This window comes from Monodon monoceros, unplaced genomic scaffold (assembly GCF_005190385.1).
Source record: "Monodon monoceros isolate NGI ecotype Baffin Bay Population unplaced genomic scaffold, NGI_Narwhal_1 Super_Scaffold_14, whole genome shotgun sequence".
Lineage (NCBI taxonomy): Eukaryota > Metazoa > Chordata > Mammalia > Artiodactyla > Monodontidae > Monodon > Monodon monoceros.
In genome coordinates, this window is record NW_021703770.1 from 32,774,248 (window position 1) to 32,794,701 (window position 20,454).

The window sequence follows — 20,454 nt, forward strand, 5'->3', positions numbered from 1 at the left end:
CGGCCAGCTTAGGTCATGGCTCTACTTCTTGGGTCTGTTATAGCAATAACATGGGACAAGAGGTGCAACGGGTCCAGACAATAGCCATCATGCCTCTGCCTCCCAAATCTGTTTTTTCTTCTACATTCTCCATTTCAATTGGTAACCCTGACATCCATCCATCTACCACCTAGACTGGGAAGAAGTTTCTCTCTCTCTCCCTCTCATCACAAAGCCAGTCCAATCATTACATTCTGACACTACCTTTATTATTATTTTTTTAAATTTCCATACAATGCTTACCCAGCACCTGATTTGTGTGGGATGGTGGCTTAGAAGTTATGGAACCCTGTTATCTTTTTTATTTTTTTAAATAAATTTACTTATTTATTTACTTTTGGCTGCGTTGGGTCTTTGTTGCTACACGTGGGCTTTCTCTAGTTGCGGCGAGCGGGGGCTACTCTTCGTTGTGGTGCGCGGGCTTCTCATTGCTGTGACTTCTCTTGTTGCGGAGCACGGGCTCTAGGCACGCGGGCTTCAGTAGTTGTGGCACATGGGCTCAGTAGTTGTGGCTTGTGGGCTCTAGAGCACAGGCTCAGTAGTTGTGGCACACGGGCTTCTCATTGTGGTGGTTTCTCTTGTTGCGGAGCACAGGCTCTAGGCGTGCAGGCTTCAGTAGTTGTGGCACATGGGCTCAGTAGTTGTGGCCTTCAGGCTCTAGAGCATAGGCTCAGTAGTTGTGGCGTACGGGCTTAGTTGCTCCACAGCATGTGGGATCTTCCCGGACCAGGGATCGAACCCATGTCCCCTTCATTGGCAGGTGTATTTTTAACCACTGCACCACCAGGGAAGTCCCTGACAGTACCTTTTAAAGTAGTTCTCCAAACAGTTGCCTCCTCTCCACTACTTGGACCTCTGACCTCCGTTGGGATCTTACTATCTCTTGCCTTGATGACAATTAAGCTTCTTGAAAAGTCTCTCTCTCTGCTCCCATTCTTGTCCACCTCAAATTTGTCCTCCACATAACAGCCAGAGTGATGTATCTAAAACCCAAAACTGACCATGTTACTCCTCTGTTTGAACTCTTCACCTGGAAGGTAAAGTATAGGATTTTCAGTCCACGTTTCTTGCTATAAAATAAGATTCCGCCAGAGCCTTGCCCTTGCCTACAGTTCCCCGTCCACACTCCCTGCTCTGCAGCCTGTTTTTGTTTATGGAACCCCTTCTGTCCAAGAGACCCCTGCTCTCTCTTACCTCCAACTTGGCTATTATCAACTCTAGAACTCAGTTGAGACCTTCCCTTCCCTAAGTCTTTCCTGACATCTCACGTGAGGCTAAGAATCCCCCCGACCCCCCCAGCGCTCCCTTTATGCCCTGAACACATCACTGTCACCACACATAACCAAGCGTTTGATAAATATCTGTTTGCATACCTATCTCTCCTACTACATGTAAATTCTTGAAAAGCAGGGACAGAGCAAGGCAGGTGCTCTATAAATGTTTCTTGAATGGTTCTTGACCTTGGTAAATCAGATAAACTCTCTGGGTTTCAGCTTCCTCATCGCAGAAAAAGGATGACTCTACCCTATGTTGTGGAATTAAACGAGATGATACAAATGAAATGCCCTACCCAGTACCTGGCACATAGTAAGTACTGAACTGACAGTCACTTCCCTCACCACCATTCCAACTTCTGCAACACATTTTTTTTTTTTTTTTTTTTTGGCTGTGCCGTGCAGCATGCAGGATCTTAGTTCCCCAACCAGGGATCAAACCCGTGCCCCCTGAAGTGGAAGCACGGGGCCCTAACCATTGGACCACCAGGGAATTCCCCACAATTTTAATTAAATGGGAAAAGATTTATCAGTATCCTTTAGCTGTATGTCTCCCCTACTGGAGCGCAAGCTCTGTGAGGAAATGGGGCCAGGTCTGTATTATTCATTGCTACATCTTTTGCATAAGGCAGGTGCTCAATAAATATTTTTAGGATAAATGAATAACTGCTGTATGCACTTATTTGATTTTTCATTTTCACCTTCAATGAGCTTAATGTTCTTGTTTCCTTTTTCACATCGTATAAATCATCGACTTCTATTTATTCAGTGTGCACTGTTTTCCTACTGCAAACCAGCCAACGCCTGAGGAAGAATGGAGTCTGGGCTCCTGGACAAGCCAGGCTGCCAGGCAGTCGGCGAGGTTGCTGGCCACTCTCTCCCCTGGAGAGGATGATGCCCGCAGAGGCACTGGGGGAGGCACTCGTCCCACTTTCACCTGCTGACCCCTACAGAGCACACAGCTCGCTCACTTACATTCACGGGCTCCTTTCATTCCCATAATAGTCCTAGGAGGGAGAAATTGTTTTACTGTGTCAGGCAGGGGCCCCGAAGGGGACAGATTAGCTCACCCAAGCTGGGGAACTGAGGAATGTTTAATAAAGGGATTTTATAAAAGTTTGAGCAGGGTTTAAGGAACCCTGCAAGGAATAGTGCAGTCCCTGGGGCTGGTGACAGCTGGAGTCCTTATCCCTCCTGAAGGGATGAGAGGAGCCGCCAGCGGCAGCCACCCAGGAGGGAGGGAGCTGGAAGAACAAACTCCCTGGCCTCACTCTTCTCCTGCCAGGGCTCCCCAGTGGCCAAAGGCAACCGCAACCACGTGGTCCAGAGGGGTGGGCCTTCAGGCCATGAGCAGGGTGAGAAAAGTCAAGAATGACTCTGGAAGAGCAAACAGGGCAAGGCCTGATGGTTCGACAGTACCAGGAGGGGGAACCCAGGCAGTCCAGCTTTTAGCTACTGGAGTTTTCCACGAGGAGCCAAGAGATGGTCATGTCTGCGTGGGATGAATGGGTACCGCCCAGATGGGGAAGGAAGACAGCCCCCTCTTTATAAACGCATACACACCCCTATGCTGCTCTGTGAACTGACAGGAAACCACCTGCTGACTTAACTCCAGCAGCGTGGAAATGTTGCAGTGAATTTCCCCCAGCACAAGGCCCCAGCAGCAGTTAAGACCCTAGACTTGGGAATCAGACTGGCCAGGACGTGAATCACCAGCTATGTGAGTTTGGGCCTCATCCGTAAAATGGAAACTGTCATACCAACGGGGGTGTTGTTAGGATTACATGCAGTGTGCGATTTGCTTTGCATTCATTAAACATTAGCTAAAAACACTATCTTGGTAACAGCTATGGCTTTGCACTATCATAGTTTTTTGACCTAATTACTTACTCATTCCAACTTTCAGAATCCTTTAAGAATGGATATTTCTGTAACTGAGAAGAAGGATAATGGTACCACATAGAGATTTATAGTTTTAAACTCCTTTCCCTTAGATTATCACATGGGATTGTTACAAAAACCCAGTGAGAAAGGCTACAGAAATATTACTCTGCCTCTTTTAAAGATGGAGAAACTGACAGCCAAAGAGTCTCAGTGGCTCGTTCAAGGTCACTGAGGCAATAAACGTGATGGCATCCCACTGAAAAGGCAACGCCCGCTATCTGGTCTCCTAAAGGCAGATGGAAGCTGCAGCTCAGAGGGGGCACCTTGTGTGTGCCCATCACTCTGCAGCCGTCTTTTGGCTGCATCATTTAACAATGTGCGTTTCCCCAAATTATAATTTTGTCCTTCGTTTGCAACAGAGAATATCAGAGCCGCTTCCTCCCGGTAAGCCTGCGAGCAGGGGAGTGGTGAGTGCCCACGGTCAGGTTGGCTGCACCCCACTCACTGCTGTTTAGGTTTCCTCAGTACAGACCACTCCTCCGGCCTCTCCTGGCAGAGAGCGCTGCGTTCACTCCCCCAGCTTCACTAGTGCTTTCTCTGTGGCCGGGGAAGAAAGCAAAGCTTGCCCCCAGGCTTCACTTACTGGAGGTGCACGCTTTACAAAGAGAAGCCCATCTCTGAAAGCACAGCATGCATTAGCACCCTCTCCTTCGGAGAGAGCTATTTTTGTCTTTCGTCTTCAGAGACTGTTCCAAAGTAGGGGATGCAAGAATCAGGAGGAGAACCAAAAAAACCCAAGGTCTCCAGCTCAGAAGAGAGCAAATCACTGTCATTTCCTCAAACAATTGCCGCAGCAGTGACGGAGAACAAACTGTGCTGGAGTCGAGCTGCCCTTGGGTACAGGACAACATCCAGAAAGAGACAGATCTCTTTCTGTGGGATTTCTCTCCGTACACTTCACCACTTCGCGGAACAAGGTTCGTTGCCATGGTTACTAGCAAATCACATGATAGCCTCGCTCCCTAGAAGTGTAGGAGAACAGCCGGCTCAGACTGTGATGGAGAGGGAAGATGCTTTCCTCCCCAGCATGTTTGCTTTTCCTGAGCAAACCTACGCGGCACTTTCCCGTTCTGACCTGCCCACTTAGGGGGTAAGGGCCAGCCGCTCTTTGGGGTACCAATTCATTGCTTTCATAATGAGAGCAGCACAAGTTTCCCTCAAGAGCTTTTCCTTCTGGTTTCAGGAGCCCCTCTCCCCCACTCCAGCCCCTTCCTTCTCTGGTCCCTCTGTCCCACATGCGCAGGCGTGCGCGCGCGCGCGTGTGTGTGTGCGCGCGCACACGAGTGCTGTGCTGAACCCCTGAGCTGAGTGGAGGGTGGAGCATGCTGCCTACACCACTCTTGAATAAGCTCTTTTAAAATCCGAGGATGGCATGAGTCAGGGAATTTTGAAGCTGTGGTACCATCAGGGCACTGATGCCTCAAAGGGGTGAAGAGAGGGAGAATGGACTCACGCAGATCCTAAAGAGACCGGGCAGGGTCAGCTTTCCCCAGCCCAGCCTCGATGTCTTAGAATTGGGTCCACTCTGACCATGTCTGATGTGGTGAGGTGGGCATGGGCCCATGGTTGTCGCCTTCCTGGGAAGAGAAAACCGTGGCCTCGGAGAAAGCTCTAGAATGACAAAGCTCTTTGCCTCTTCCCTTCCCCCTCTCCTTCCCTACAGAACCAGGCCAATTAGCTCAAGTTCTGGGCTGCAACAGCAAGACTAGAGAGGCAGGTCTTTTCCCCTGACAATTATGGATTGCCTACTTCTTTGGGTTCAGATCATATCTCATCTTATCGATTCCGTCACATTTTCTGGTCTGCTTTCCCCATTGCAAAAGCAAAATCTGGATGATAGAAACAGACACAGAGTCAGCAGGCAGCAAAGGCAGGGCCAGGGAGGGACTCTGCCGCAGCTGGGCTAGGCAATTCAGAGGCCTCGCTTCAGGGTCACTGCCTCAAAGAGCAAAGTGCATTCAGAGACAGGAGGCAAACAGCCTCACAAATGCAGCTAACCCCACGGGGCACCACAGGGCCAGGGCCAAGGAGACCAGAGGGCTCTAAAATGAAGGGGGGAAGGTATGCACCCCAGGGGTATGTGAACCTCCATCCGGTGGGGTACAAGAAATATTAGAACCTCCATTTAGAGTTATCTCTTCTTGTTATATGTATTTTGGTACATGTATTATAACGTATAAAATTTTATCACGTAGGATCAGATTTGACTGAGATTAAGAAAGAAGAGAAGGGGCTTCCCTGGTGGCACAGTGGTTGAGAATCCTCCTGCCAATGCAGGGGACACGGATTCGAGCCCTGGTCCGGGAAGATCCCACATGCCGCGGAGCAGCTAAGCCCGTGCGCCACAACTACTGAGCCTGCGCTCTAGAGCCTGTGAGCCACAACTACTGAAGCCCACACGCCTGGAGCACGCGCTCTGCAACAAGAGAAGCCACCGCAATGAGAAGCCCACACACTGCAACGCTTACCGCAACTAGAGAAAGCCTGCGCATAGCAACAAAGACCGAACACAGCCAAAAATAAATAAATAAAATAAATTTATAAAACAAAAAAAAAAAGAAGAAAAAGAAGAGAAGAGAACAACAAAGGCTTAAACAAGAGAGAAGTTTATTTCTCTCTCATGCAAATGGAGTCTGGCGGTGGGGCGCCCAGAACTGGTGAAGTGTCCTTTCTGGTTGTTCCACATCCTCAACATGTGGCTTCCACTCCGTTGTCCAAGGCTGTTGCTCACGGTCAAGCCATCCTGTTCACATTCGAGGCAGCAGGAAGGAGAAAGAAGGGAAGAACTGCATGTTCCTCCCATTGAGGACACTTCCTGGAAATTGCACCTTACACTTCTGACAATTCATTGGCTAGAATTTAGTCATGTGACCACATCTAGCTGCAAAGCGTCCTGGGAAATTGTAGGGTGTCATGCGCCCATTAGGAAATGCTACACTAAGGAAGCGGGGAAGGATGGACACGGGATGCCACTAGCAGTTTCTACCATAGTAATATGTTAGTAGTAGAGTAGCACATATGTATACTTACAAAGAAATAAATGTACTAGTTGGGTGCATAATCAAGATTGGGGCTTTTGGGGTGAAGTTTAAAGACCATTGCTGTGGATTATAGTACTCTAGAAGCATATAATTAATGGAAAGAAGGAATAGAGGTTTTTTCTTTTCTCAACCAAGTAAATTTGAAGCTCAATTGCCTTCATTCAACGACTCATGAATCAGGCAGCATCCCGTTTAGCAACTAGAAAGGCATCCCGAGGGATTTTTTTTTTTTTTTTCTTTTTAACCGTCTGGCATACATTCATCCTTCTCCTGGTAAAACAGTATGGAGAGTTTTATGTAGGGACTCATCCTTCCCCCACTCTAAGCGATGCCGTTGTGAGGGAGCCCTAATTAGTCTTAGCTAATCAACTCCTCTCATCCACTTGACCACTGGGATTAGTGTAGGTTACCGATTCGACTCTTAGAAAGGAGACACTGGACAGAACGTTAAGAGCACATGAAGTTGGAAGCTGCCCAAATCCTCCTGCAACCATGATGGGAGAGCTTATGTGAGACTGCAGCCAATGTCTAGAGGAGAAGGAAGTCACGCTGAGAGAGGATGGGGTCCTGGTGATACCATTTAAGGTCCTGTATCAAGCTGCACCTGAACACAGCATGCACTGTGATAAGGAGCCATTTTGGACCAGGTAGATGAGGTCAAACCCCTAGACCTGGCAGAGCATCTAGGTGGAAAGAGCCTGAGATGGAATGACTTCCTAGAGCAGAGCCTGGCTGAATGTGTACGTGAAAGAGAAGACAATTCACTTTCCATCTTGGATAAGTGACTGTCTTTTTAAGTCTTTGTTTTAGCAGCCAGCCTACAGCCTAACTAGTACACATGTGTTATTTCATTTCGTTTATTTTTAACGATCTCATTCAATTACCCAAGGTGGCAGAGCAAGGGGGCGCAGAGCAAGGATCTGAACCCAAGACTGCCTGACCCAGGATCCCACACTGTCACTCACCACTTCAGCACTCTGCTCATGCGTCCCCGGGGCTAAGTCTCTTTCCTACATGCTGAGTGGAGTCACGGCACTTTACACTGTGCCCTCGCTGCATCTTCGCACTTAAGTGCTTTGGGGCCAGAGGCTGTACTCTTCCCCCTTGCACTGCCCGGGTCTGGATGGGGCTTGGCCCTCTGTAAATGTTGACCAAATAAATGAATAATAAATGGTCATGCTGAGCCTCAGAATATCTAGCAGGCTATTGGAGGATCAAATGAGATCATGTTTGAGAAGATGTTTTGAAAACTACAAGCCAATATATACACTTGGGTTATAGTCAGCTCTCTCGTTAGGAAATTCTCTATATTTAGGACAGGAATATGGCTGTTTCCATGCTGTACTGTCTTTTGGTACTTTCCTCTGAGAAACAGTGCTCCCTGTCATGTCACTCTTAGGTTTGGAGGACACCGAGAGGCCACTCAGACCTACCTCCTGGTGCCCTCCCACCCCTACCCCTGGCAGGATTCCCCTCTGTGACATTTCCACTGAAAGGTCAGTTGGTCAGTAGCCCTTCTAACAACTGGGCACTGTGATCAAAATGTGACTCAACAGTGCAGGACAGGAGACAGGCTCCATGCTGTCCCCAGATGTACCATGAGTTCTCCTCCACAGTTCAGAGTCCTCTTTCAAGGTCAGGTTCAAAGTCACCTGCTCTGCAGAAGTCTGCAGAGTCCAGCAGGGGCACCGAGGTCCCTTTCTTTCCTGCTGTGTCATTTTGTACTTTATTCTAAACCATATCACATCATACTTTTATTTGTGCTTTTTAATAAACCCCACTTAATCACTCCTTCAAGCTACCACCTCCACCCCTCATAGGTGAGATTTTTCAAGGACAGAGACTCTATCTTACTCTTTTGATTCTTATCACCTACCTCAGTGCCTGGCACTTGTTGATAAACTTAATAAATGCTTGTTAAAAGGATGAGTGAGTAAATGCATGAGCAGAGGGGCTAAAGCTTTGTCTCTGTCATTAGACAAACTCATGTCCAAATCCCATTGATTGACTATACTCATTCATTTATGCATGTACTCATTCATTCAGTCAAATTTTTATTGAGTACTTAATGTATTCCAGACACCCTGCTAGACACTAGCATTGGAGAATCAGGAGGACAGAGTCCCTACCCTCACAAGTTTATATCTGAATAGTAGAGACAAAATAAAGAAGCACATCAGTAAGTAAACAAGCTATCTACAGATTCTAATATGTCCTGTGAATGAAATGAACAGGGGGCGTGTGACAGAGGATGTGAGGTTGGCAGTGGGCAACCGTTGATGATGGAGAGGGGGCAGGGAAAGCCTCGCTGGGAACCTTTGATCTGAGTCCTGAAGAATGAGTCCTTTAAAGAACAGGAGGAAAAACAGGGGATAGCCACAACCAGAAAAAAATTGCTTCTTTCTCTAAGGCTTAGTTTCCTCATCTGTAAATTGAAATAATCATAGCACCCACTTCATGATTTTTTGTGAAGCTTAAATGCATTGAAACACTTAGCATAGTGCAGGGCACCTAGAAAGCACTCAGTACATCTTAGCTCTTATTATGGGGTAATGCTATCGAAAGGAAATGAGGGTACAGTCCAGTGGTCCTCTGTAATTGCCACTTCCTTTCCAAGTTCTAAGCCATCTGTTAAACAACACAGTTAAGAATGTGCCTGGGAGGGAATTCCTGGTGTTCTAGTGGTTAGGACTCCACGTTTCCACTGCAGGGGGCACGGGTTCTATCCCTGGTTGGGAAACTAAGATCCCACAAGCTGCGCAGTGTGGCCAAAAAAGAAGAAAGAAAAGAATGTGCCTGGGGCATCAACCTTAATCTCTCTGACCTACGATCTCTAGAATCTCTTTAAAATGAGTGTAAATACCTTATAAGGTTGATAGAGGGTACAAATCAAACAATGTATGTAGAAGCCCTGTGCAAAGGTACTTATTTCTATTGTCATATCTTCAGAGTTTCTCCATAGTTTCTGGACATCTCATGTTATAGCTGCAAGCACACCACTGAGTTTGCCAGCCAAGAACCTTCTTAAAACAAGGCCCCTGAAACTGAACATGGAACTTCAAGCAAGCTCTGGCAGAGCAGGGAGAGCACCCACAATCCCAACACGGCCTTACAACCAGGTAACAAGTTAGTAGCAGAAGCAAGAGTAGAACCCAAGTCTGCTGCCCCCAGACCAACCAGATACACCCTCAGCATCCTGTGGTCCAGCAGGTGAGAAAAAGTTTGCCATGTTACTCCAGAACAAAAGGCCCCTGTGTTTTCTTCTTCTTTTTTTCTTTTCTTTCTTTTTTTTTCTTTAATTGAAGTATAGTTGATTTACAATATCATGTTAGTTTCAGGTGTACTTTTGAAGGAGTTGCAAGACACTTAACAAGGCTAGTCTTATCTACTGGTCAGATGGGAAGATCTTGCATTTATAACAGGAACAAAGAGAAAGATTCTAACCATCTCAGAGGCAAAAGTCTTTCTGCAGTTCAAAGTCCTCTGAACCTGTGGTTTCTCTGATGTGTGTATTTGTGTACACACATACGTGTGCATGCAAGAGAGGAGAAATAGCACTGACTCCATACTTCAAGCCACTGACTCTTGCAGATAGGATTATTTTATGTATTCTTATTTTCAAGTCTGGCCTTAAATGGCAACATAAGCAGAAAGATGCCAAGGAGAGTGGTGGAACAAGGGCTTAATTACAGGGACCTTCGTACAACTAACATGCCAATAATTTGCCTAGCTGAGTGATTCAGCAGTAATCCTGCCAGGTTCCCAAAGAAAACCCATATCTGGGATGATGTAATGTCTCTCCACCCCAATACAGCCGTCTCTCTACACCCACCATCACAAGTTTACTGTCTCCTCTGGAGAGCCACAATTCCATCTGTGGAATTTTCAGTTGCCATCTGCACGGTGACAAATACGTGTTTTATTATTTAAATGGTATTACAATGTACAACGCTGCTAGTCTAGCCCTCATGCTTAAAATTTCAATAGAAAAATTAAGACAAAAAATCCTAGCCTCTGGTGAGTTATATATTGGCAAATCATGTCTGCAGAATGCCTCCAGTATCTCAAATTAGATATTTGATCTATGTAGCCCATGAATATTTATACTTTGAGGCAAAGTGATTGATTTAATTTATCACTGGAAAATGAGGTGACTATCTAGACTCACTACATGGTAAGCCTTGCAGAGAATATGAAGAGAAAGGGACCCTAGTCCTACCCCTGTCCGATGTACCTTGTGCGGGGCTGGTAGATACTTTTGTTTGCCTACCTCAGATTCATTAGTCTTCCCCATATTTCTGATCAGACAAATACTCAGGGAAGGTGCTCTTATCCTCATGTAAACTAATTTTGGTTTTCCTTGCCACACTTGACTAAGCATATCATTCATTTTATTTCAATTTATTTTGAAGAGAAATGGAAGGAGATCTACTAGGGGCTTGGGGAGAGTTCTGGGAAAAAAAATTTTCTGATAAAAAGAGATCCGAAGAATAACCTCCTTTTTTTCTGCCGTTGGATGTTGTTGTGATACAAGGAACCCCTGCAGCCATCTTGCAAACATGAGGGTAGTTAGCCTGAAGGATTACAGAGATGACAAAAATCTGGGTCCTTGATGTTGATAAGTTACTGATAAACTAACCTAGAGCTGCCCCTACCTCCAGACTTCTCATTATAGAAAATAATAAATCCTTTGTTATTTAAACTGTTTGGATGGAGGCTTTCTGTACATAGAAGCTGAAAACATTACTAAGTAAGGCAGTGATTTTCAAGCTTTTTGACCATAAACCAAAGTGAGAAATATGTTTACATGTGATGCACTCTAAAATCTTCTGTTTGACTCTATTTCATTTTCTAAAATTCAAGTCATGACTCACTGAAGTGATTTCAAAACTCACTGGTGGTTCCTGACCCACATTTTGGAGAACATTAAAGTCATAGGGTACATAAGCTACTGTGATATAATGAAAAGCATAATGTGGTAAGTGTCATAAAAGACAAACAAAGTGCTGTCATGGGAGAGAATGATCACTTTGAGTTTGGGGAAACAGGGAAGCTTTCATGGAAGAGCTGGACCTTGAAAAAATAGCTACATTTTCAGCAAGAGAAGGGAGTTTAAGGAATGACCAGAGGAAAGGCAAGATGGTGGGAAGTCAGATAAATGCCAAAACCAGTGGGTAAACCTGGGCAGATGTTGACGTGTGTGGTTTAGAGAGTAGTGAGAAGTGAGGTCTGACTTGGGTTAGGTCACGTGCAGCCTTGATGGCAGGCAGATGGGAGGCCATATGAAGGAAGGCCTTCGGGAAGGGCTGGGTGTGAGGAAGTCTAAATAGGTGGCAGTTGCAAGTTGGGTTGAGTCTGAGTCATATCAGAAGCTCAAACTGGAACTTGAGGCAAATGAGAAGGGCCTCTGCTCTAGGAGCTCAGCTTCTGCTCCATCACATCTTTCTGCCTACAGTCACTGCAAACCCATTTTACGCAGGGGCGTCCTCTATCTGTGAGCTGCTTTTTAGCGGTGACCAAAGAGTGAACTGGTCTTTCTAAAAATTCTGCCTGGCAGCCCCCAATGTAAACCAACAGTGCTGATGTGGTGTTTCTGCTCAATGAAACCAACAGAGTAGGCAAGAGTGGCCAATCTGCAATTTCAGAAAGGCCAGCAACCCCCAACTTCTCATTGTTCCTCTTGCACCCACCTGCCTGCCGTCTGATGAGTTAACATGTTGTTAGATCCAGCCCTAAAAGGTGGGCTGAGCCTTGCTACTTGGCACCTCTAATGAAAAAAAAAAAAAAATTCAGTGGAGGAGGATTTGGAATTGCTGGTTAAATTGGGTGTCTGTGCTTTCCGTGGATTTTCATCACCCATGTCATTCCTCCCCTACTGTCTCCCTGAAAACCAAGACCTGACCCTCATGATGGAAATTAATCAAAACTAATCTGTGATTTCTCTTTTATTATACCTGTAGACATGAGGGATTGGCAAATCAGAGTAGACTTTTACTGGGAACCCAAATACTGGAGAATAGAACCAGATTTTGATCAATCTTAAATGGGGTCAAGTTTACCCTTACCCTCGTCCCTCAAATTAGTGATAGTTTCTTAATATGTAAGACCGAACGATCAAATTTCTGGAGCACTGTTTCTGTCCTGACAGTTGATACTCTTCGTGGTTTGAGCAGAGGCCCCTACATTTCTGCACCCACCCCCACGCCCAGCTCCATACGGAAAATTATAACCAATAGTCTGCCCTTTGGGAGCACAAAGAAAGTTAATTCCTTGGTTTAAGGTGGGGGACATTGTCGTGATGGAAGCACCAGCTAGCTACATTTGACCCCAAAGCATATGAAATCAAGCCATACGTCTGCATGGTTACAGCAGTTCTGCCTTGGTATCTTCAAGTGGTTTATTTGGGCTTTTCTTTGTAGAAAGTGAACTAGTGAAACCTTACCAGCCTAACTGACAGCAAATGTTCTTCTCCTAGGATTTCTTTGACAATAACAGCTCAGAATCAACTCGCCTAGAACCATCTGCTGTTGATTTTCTAACCACACCTCCTAAGGCCTCCTCAGGGTCCAAAGTCTACTGTTCTTGCAGATGTTTTAATTAGCTGGTATTTCCTTTTTATATTTTTATTTCCTTCATGGACATTTATTCAAAAACTCTTTCTAATAACTTACTTTAATAACATTTTCCCTAATTTTAAAAGTAACATAAGCCCATTTGTATACAGAAAAGCATAAAGAAAAAAGTATCACGCCTGTAAGAGGTACTTGCTGAGCTCCATCCCGTCCACTTTGATGACAGTGATGCCTGTCTCAAGCACTCAAACAGTGGCTCTCATCCTGTTGGAGCCAGCACCCTCTTTTTATAACAAGTATTTTTATAACTTCACCTTTATTACACTGAAATGGATTTTATAGATAATATGTACACATCTTTTTAAAAATTCAATAATCATATTACAAAGTGTTATTGACTGAATGTTTGTATCCCCCCAAAATTCGTATGTTGAAATTCTAACCTCCAAAGTGACGGTATTAGGAGGTGGAAGCCTTTGGGAGTTGCTTAGGTCCTAAGGGTGGAGCCCTCATGGATAGGATTAGTGTCCTTATAACAGAGACCCCCAGGGAGCTCTCTTTCCCTCTACACCAAGCGAAGATACAAAGAGAAAATGACCATCCACCCTCATAAGAATCTGATCATTCTGGCACCCTGATCTTAGATTTCCAGCCTCTAGAATTGTGAGAAATAAATTTCTCTTGTTGATAAGCCAACTGCCTGAACTGACTAAAGCACGAAGTAGAATTAAAAGGAAAATAATTTACAGTAAAAGAGCGAGTCTGTCAACTGTGCAGATGCGCAGCAGGACTACCCTAGAAGAAATGAATAACAATGTTGCAGGTGCTGGATACCCAGAATCCCTGTGAATGTGTCAGCTAGCAGTGCAGGCCCATACAGGTCTGCTGTAGTGGAGATGCAGACTCCATGAGTGGTGCTGACATTGCTAATGTGATTTTCCAAAATGGGGAACAAACTCTTGGAAAAGTTCTAAATAAAACAAAGCTCAGTGTTCCCTTGATGTATGCAGTAATTGCTTGCCTTGAAAATACAGTGCATTTAAAAAATGCTTTGGTTTTACAGATAAGAAGAGTTAGGTTTAGCTCCAATATTTTGAACAGTTTCTTCACCTTTGTGAATGTTCAAAATTCATGAAGGTCACAAGAATGGGTGTTCCATGCATTGTGGGTCGTTAACCATCTCCTGTCTTTACATCTCTAGCTACTAATTCAAGGCCACTAATAGCCTTGAATCATTGAAACAATAGACAACGCCCTCCTCCACATTTGTCCAATGTCCCAGTTGAGAAGGACAGATCCAGGTGAACCCCGGTGCTCCCATACCCTGTCCTGTGATGAAACACCAGGGGAATGCTACTGACGGCCTTTGGCTCAAGGTGTTTCTACCCGATAATAAGAAACACAAGGTGCGTAAACGGTACCTTTCTCTGCCTGCGGTTGTTCTATGACGATATGAGGCCTGGGGACTGCTATCATCTCGCTGTCATCCAGAGAGCCAGCCCAAGGAGGAGGCCAATGCGGGGCGCAGGCAGAGGAGAGCGGTGGGAAGAAGTGGGGTACCCGCTGACTTAAAATGAGCCACTGAATGAGCCAACCCCAGAACTGCCCCCCTTCCTTTCCTGTTGATGGGTTAAATTGCACAAGCCGCTGGGGTTGGGGTTTTCTGTTTTACAGACAAAAGTTTCTTCCTGATAAAAGCACTCATATTCTCACTGGAGATCCCCTTTCGGAGCTTCATGCAGAGAAATGGCCTCCTTTCTTGGTTCTACCTTGAGATGAGGTGGTTAAGGAAGTGTCTAGGTTCCCATTCCAGCTTCGCTTTTACAAGCTGTGTAAATATTGGCAAGTCCCTTCATCTTTCGATGTCTCATTTCCTCATCTGTAAAATGGGAACAATAATAGTTCCCACAACAACAACATCCAGGGATGTTGTAATGATTAAGCTAAATGAGTTAGTATAAGGAAAGCACTTGGAACAGTACCTAGCCCATCACTCGTGCTGAATCAGTGGTAGCTAGGATTACACTCTCTTTCAGCTTTTCAGTTAGATTTCTTTTGGCCGCAAATGACAGAAATGCCATTCAAACTAAATTAAGCAAGACAAGGAAAGTCACTGGCGGCTGAGGGCACCGAGGTGGGTTACGAGATCAGAAAGAACTGCCAGGATCAAGGCCTTGGGGATCGGATGTGGTCCTTCTAGACAAAGAGTTCATATCCTTGACTACCCGTAAGAATCATCCACAGGGCTTTTTAGAGTCCCAAGGCCCAGGCTGCATCCCTGACCAATCAAATAAAAATTCCAGTTTTTAAAGCTCCCCAGGCAAGTCCAACGTGCAGCCCCAGCTGAGAACTCCTGCCTAGATCTCAGTTCATCGGCCTCTGGTCTTTGCTGTTCTCTGTTTGTTTCATTCTATAGAAATCTATTCCACGGCTTCCATGTCTGTCCTCCCATAACAATCTCAACAGAAAAAAAAATTTTTTAAATAACAAAGTTCTTTCTCCCCGCATCCACATAGCAATGGATCTGTCCTGCTTGGGTCTCCTTATCCTTTTTATTCCGATCACTGTTGCTAAGGGCTGGGGTACAAACCCACCCCTGTGGTCAGGAATCTTGATTGACAACTTACCAGAAACACTTGGCCTGGAGACAGAGCAAGTGCCTCAAAGATCTAAAAGGGCTGAGCAGGAAAAGTCTGTACACATCATCTAATTAAATAAGACTAGTTACACTTCATCTTTTTTGTTTTTTTTTTTCTTGGTGTAATTTATTGTCAGCGTGATTTGCTTCAGCCATTTTTTCGTAACCAATGAGATTTAGGCTTGATGGGGTCTTGTCTTGAAGTCTTTTAACCACTGCAAGTGAGGAGATTATTGCTTGGCTGGGACGTTGCCTGGTCTGTCCCTTGGTCTGTCTCCCGGCTGCCTGGATGGATTTGCAGTTCTTCATTCCCTGGAGCCGCTTATTCACTGATTCCTTGTCACACCCACAGATGACTGATCTCGTAAGTTTCCTTTGTGATTTCACTCTGGGATCATTTTCTGACAATACTGTCCCTCTTGCTACTGACTACACAGTATTTCAATTCAAACTGAAACCCAAGTTTCCATTTCCTCGAAATTTTGAACTTTCATCTCCTTTTCTTTTTTTTATAAACTTATTTATGTATTTTTGGCTGCGTTGGGTCTTTGTTGCTGCACGCGGGCTTTCTCTAGTTGTGGTGAGCGGGGGCCACTCTTCATTTGCGGTGCACGGGCTTCTCATTGCGGTGGCTTCTCTTGTTGAGGAGCACGGGCTCTAGGCGCACGGGCTTCAGTAGTTCTGGCACGTGGGCTCAGAGGTTGTGGCTCGCGGGCTCTAGAACGCAGGCTCAGTAGTTGCGGCGCACGGGCTTCGTTGCTCCGTGGCATGTGGGAGCTTCCCGGACCAGGGCTCGAACCCGTGTGCCCTGCATTGGCAGGCAGATTCTTAACCCCTGTGCCACCAGGGAAGTCCCTCTCATCTCCTTTACTTGCTTATCTTCAGGTTGGAGGAGCTCTTTTAGGAATGCATTTTTTTTTTTTTAAACCAAAAGATGATTGGAATTACACATGGTATTAAAATCCTAGAGTATGCTCATCCACATGTGGTAAATAAATAGCACTCACCAGATTCCCTTTTTTAAACTGGACACTATCAAGAACAATAAAACACATTCCCAACCTTCCAGAAAGTAAAGAATTTTTAAGCCAGCTGGAGCAAAGTGTATTTGAGGAGACAAACCACAGTAAATACCTGTGTGTAATTAACAGAATAAGCAGCATAATCAAAGAGCTGCTCCCCTGCATATCTGCACCCCCAAGGATCTCATTCTCTGGGGTTTATTTCTGGGGCTCTGTCATGGCATGTTTTCTGAATTCAGCTTACTTTAGGTTTCACAAGTTTCTGGTGACACACTGAGCAGCTAATTTTGATCTCAGACTTTCCCAACCCACTGAAGCCATTGCGGCAACATGACAGATGAATGATGGGGGGAAATGGCTGCAATGCAAGGTGAATGCTGGGGAAGGGATGGACAGAGGGCCCTTGTCATTGTGTGTGCTGCCTCTGGGGGGTTTTATTACAAAGGAAGTCTCCATCTCTTGGTTATTAAGTAGATGCCTTACAGGCCTCTTCCTGTTTTGCTCACACTTTGCATAGTTTCAGTTGAAGTGAAAAGGGCCCCCAAAGGGGCTTTGCTCCACCACTAGATGGAGGAATACCTTCTCCCGTGCAGCCCTGGAGACAAGGGCCAGGAAAAGGATCTACTGCCACCCAACCCAACCTTTGTCAGCCCCCCTCGTCCCTCCCCCACGCCGAGCAGGAAGCCACCTGCCGCAGCAACGGTCACTGCTGAGGTCACCCTCATCGTGTGCTTTACATTTTGAGATCTGATTCCTGCGTGAAGCCGCAGCATCCTCTTTGGTGTTCTTTGAAAGTTCTGTGTTTTTCCAGCTGTTCCACAAACCTTTGTTGGCCAGGGCGGCCTTGCACATAGCTTTCCAAAATTACTGTCAGCATTCTTTCCACCCACAGGATCCGCAATGACCCTCCACCTTTGTGAATGCAAATCCTTCCCCCTTCTTACTGAGTTTGTCTCACTTCCTCCTCCCAAAAAAAGCTGCCTGCGTCACTCTGGCCCGTGAGCGGCGCTGGAAACAGGTCACCAGGCACAGCCAGGAATAGTTTCCTCTATTCTTGAATTTCATATAAATAGAATCACACAGTGTGTCCTTTTTGTGTGTGGCTTCTTTTGGTCAGCGCTTCGTCTAGGAGATTCATCCTAGACGAAGGATGTTAAGCCCTTCTTATTCCCTTGTATGACCACAGTTTGTCAGTTCCCTTATTGATGGACATTCAGGTTACTTCCAGTTCTGACTATTGTGAATCAGGCTGCTGTGAACATTCTTGTACAAGGTGTTTTCTGGATGTATGTACTCATTTCTCTGGTGTATATACTGCGCGGTCGAAGCACTGGTCCTTGTAAGTGTATCCTTAGCTTTACTAGAAATGGCCAGTTTTTCAACATGGTTGTTTTAATATATGTTTAATCATCACAACAGTCTTAAGTGTTCATCAGTCAGTTTGCAGTTGAGCACCTACTATGTGCTAAGCACTGATCTAGGTGCTGGGATACAGCAGTGAATAGGCAGACAAGGTCCCTGTCGTTGAGACACATTCTCGTGGGGCGGGGGGACAGGCAATAAAACCTAAATAAACAGAGAAGATCATTTCAGATGCGGACACAGGCTATGTAGAATAGAGTGTGTAATGGAGCTCTATGGAAGAGGGTGCTGCTTTGCGCAGAGCTCCTGGGAGGTGTCTTTTCTTTTTAGCAGCATGTGAATTTGTTTATTTATTTATTTTATTTTTTAAAAAAATTTTTACTTCCCCTCCTGCCTCCTGGGATCTCACCTTGGTGAACCAGTTAATGAGCCAAGATGGAATTTGGCCACCAGGATTATCGAAGTAATACATGAAAACTAGAGAGGAAAAAAAAGGACAATTCAGAAGGAGGAAAAAATACAGCAACAAACCCTGCAAACATTCCAGGTTTATATTCAGGCCCAGAAATTAAGGAGGGAGGTAACACAGAATTCAAGTGTACAGCATGTGAGTTTAATGAAGGTGTTTTCGTTTTTTTTAATTTATTTATTTATTTATTTATTTATTTTTGGCTGCATTGGGTCTTCGTTGCTGCACGCGGGCTTTCTCTAGTTGCGGCGAGCTGGGGCTACTCTTCATTGCTGCACGCGGGCTTCTCATGGCAGTGGCTTCTCTTGTTGCGGAGCACGGGCTCTAGGTGCGTGGGCTCCAGTAGTTGTGGCACCTGGGCTCAGTAGTTGTGGCGCACGGGCTTAGTTGCTCCGCGGCATGTGGGATCTTCCCGGACCAGGGCTCGAACACGTGTCCCCTGCGTTGGCAGGTGGATTCTTAACCACTGCGCCACCAGGGAAGCCCTCCGGGAGGTGTCTTTGAGAAGCTGAATCTGAGTCACCATCTGAAAGATGGGGAGGATGTGGCCACGCAGGGCATGGGGAAGAGTGTGAGAAGCAGAGGGACAGCAAGTGCAGCTGCCCTGGGGCAGGAAAAAGCGTGGTGGGTTTGGAGAGAGACGGGGTCTGTGAGGCTGACACACAGTCATTCATTCATTCATTCAACAGGGAAATATAGACTGAGCTTCTGCTATTCTAGGTTCTGGGGATCCAGCAGGGGACAAAAGAGATGACCAACCTGCTGTCACAGAACAAGAAGGAAAGAGCAGGTGGGAGGATTTGGAGGAGGAACCAGAGGCAGGTTAAGTAGGATCGTGTGTATACCATAGAAAGGAGCTTGGATTTTATCCTGGAGCAGTGGGAAAACACAGAAGGGGTTTAAGCAGAGATGTGAAAATGATCTGATTTACGGGGATGGAGCAAGGATGCAGTAAGGGAGACTCATTAGAAGGCCAGGTAGTGATCTGGGCTGGAGACTCTGGGTTGGGACTACAGCTGTGGCCGTGGAAACAGTGAACATGACCAGCATTCAGGAGATATTCTGGAGCTTGAGCCAATAGGACTTAGTGAAAGATTGGTTACGGGGTGAGCAGCATGAAGAATGCAATTCAGATTCCAGGGCCTTAGCCTTAGCAGCTGGGTGGGTGGAGGGTACCATGCCCTGGGGTCAGGAGGACGGGGGGCGAGGAAAGAATTCGGTGAGGAAAAGCACGTTCCATTTTGCTATGTTTGAGATGCAAAGGAACCTTCAAGTGCGAATGTTCAAGAGGCAGGAGTTCTAGGGAGAGAGCCAGCCCGAAGATCTGACCTTGAGAATCACCGGCAGGTAGATGGCTTTTAAAGCTCCCAGACTGGATGGGATGACCTAGAAGGAGTCTTGGAATAGACTGAGAATTTCCATGTGCCGTTGTACAGATGACGAGAGTGAGGCTCAGAGAAGCTGAGCCGAGCAAATTGCCCGAGGTCACACGGTAGGACAGTCCGTCTTACTTCAGGGTCTGCCTCCTTCACGCTTCACATGAATGCCTTAAGACTTCTCAGCTCTGCCGCTTAGATGCCACATGACCTCAGGTGAGTTACTTAACTCCTTGGTGCCTCAATTTCCTCCACGATAAAGTAGGGATTACAATAGTTAAACACCCTGCATAGGGCGGTGTGTGTATGAACTAGATGAGTATAATTAAAGCGCTTGGAACAGTGCTTGGCAGACTGTGGTGTTAGCTGTGAGTCACCCTGGCTCTGAAGAGGCTAAGTCTGTCTCAGGAAGGAGCTCTTTGACACTTGTTCCGATAACCAATCCCGGGGCGTGGAGGAACCCCAAATATCCCCCTCGAGTAGGTGGACTTGGCACTTTGGGATCAGGTCAGTAACTGGGTAAGAACAGGACTGCAGGCAGAGGGCACCGTGGCCCAGACTAGGAGCAAAGCCAGCCCGGGATGGCTTTAACCCCGGAAGCGTACACAGGAGCACTGCCTAATGCCTTCTATTCTGCTCTTGTTGGCATTTACTGTTTAACCGTGCATGGTATCATAAGAAATATATTTGGTCCTTGTCCCCGGTTCCTGGTACAAA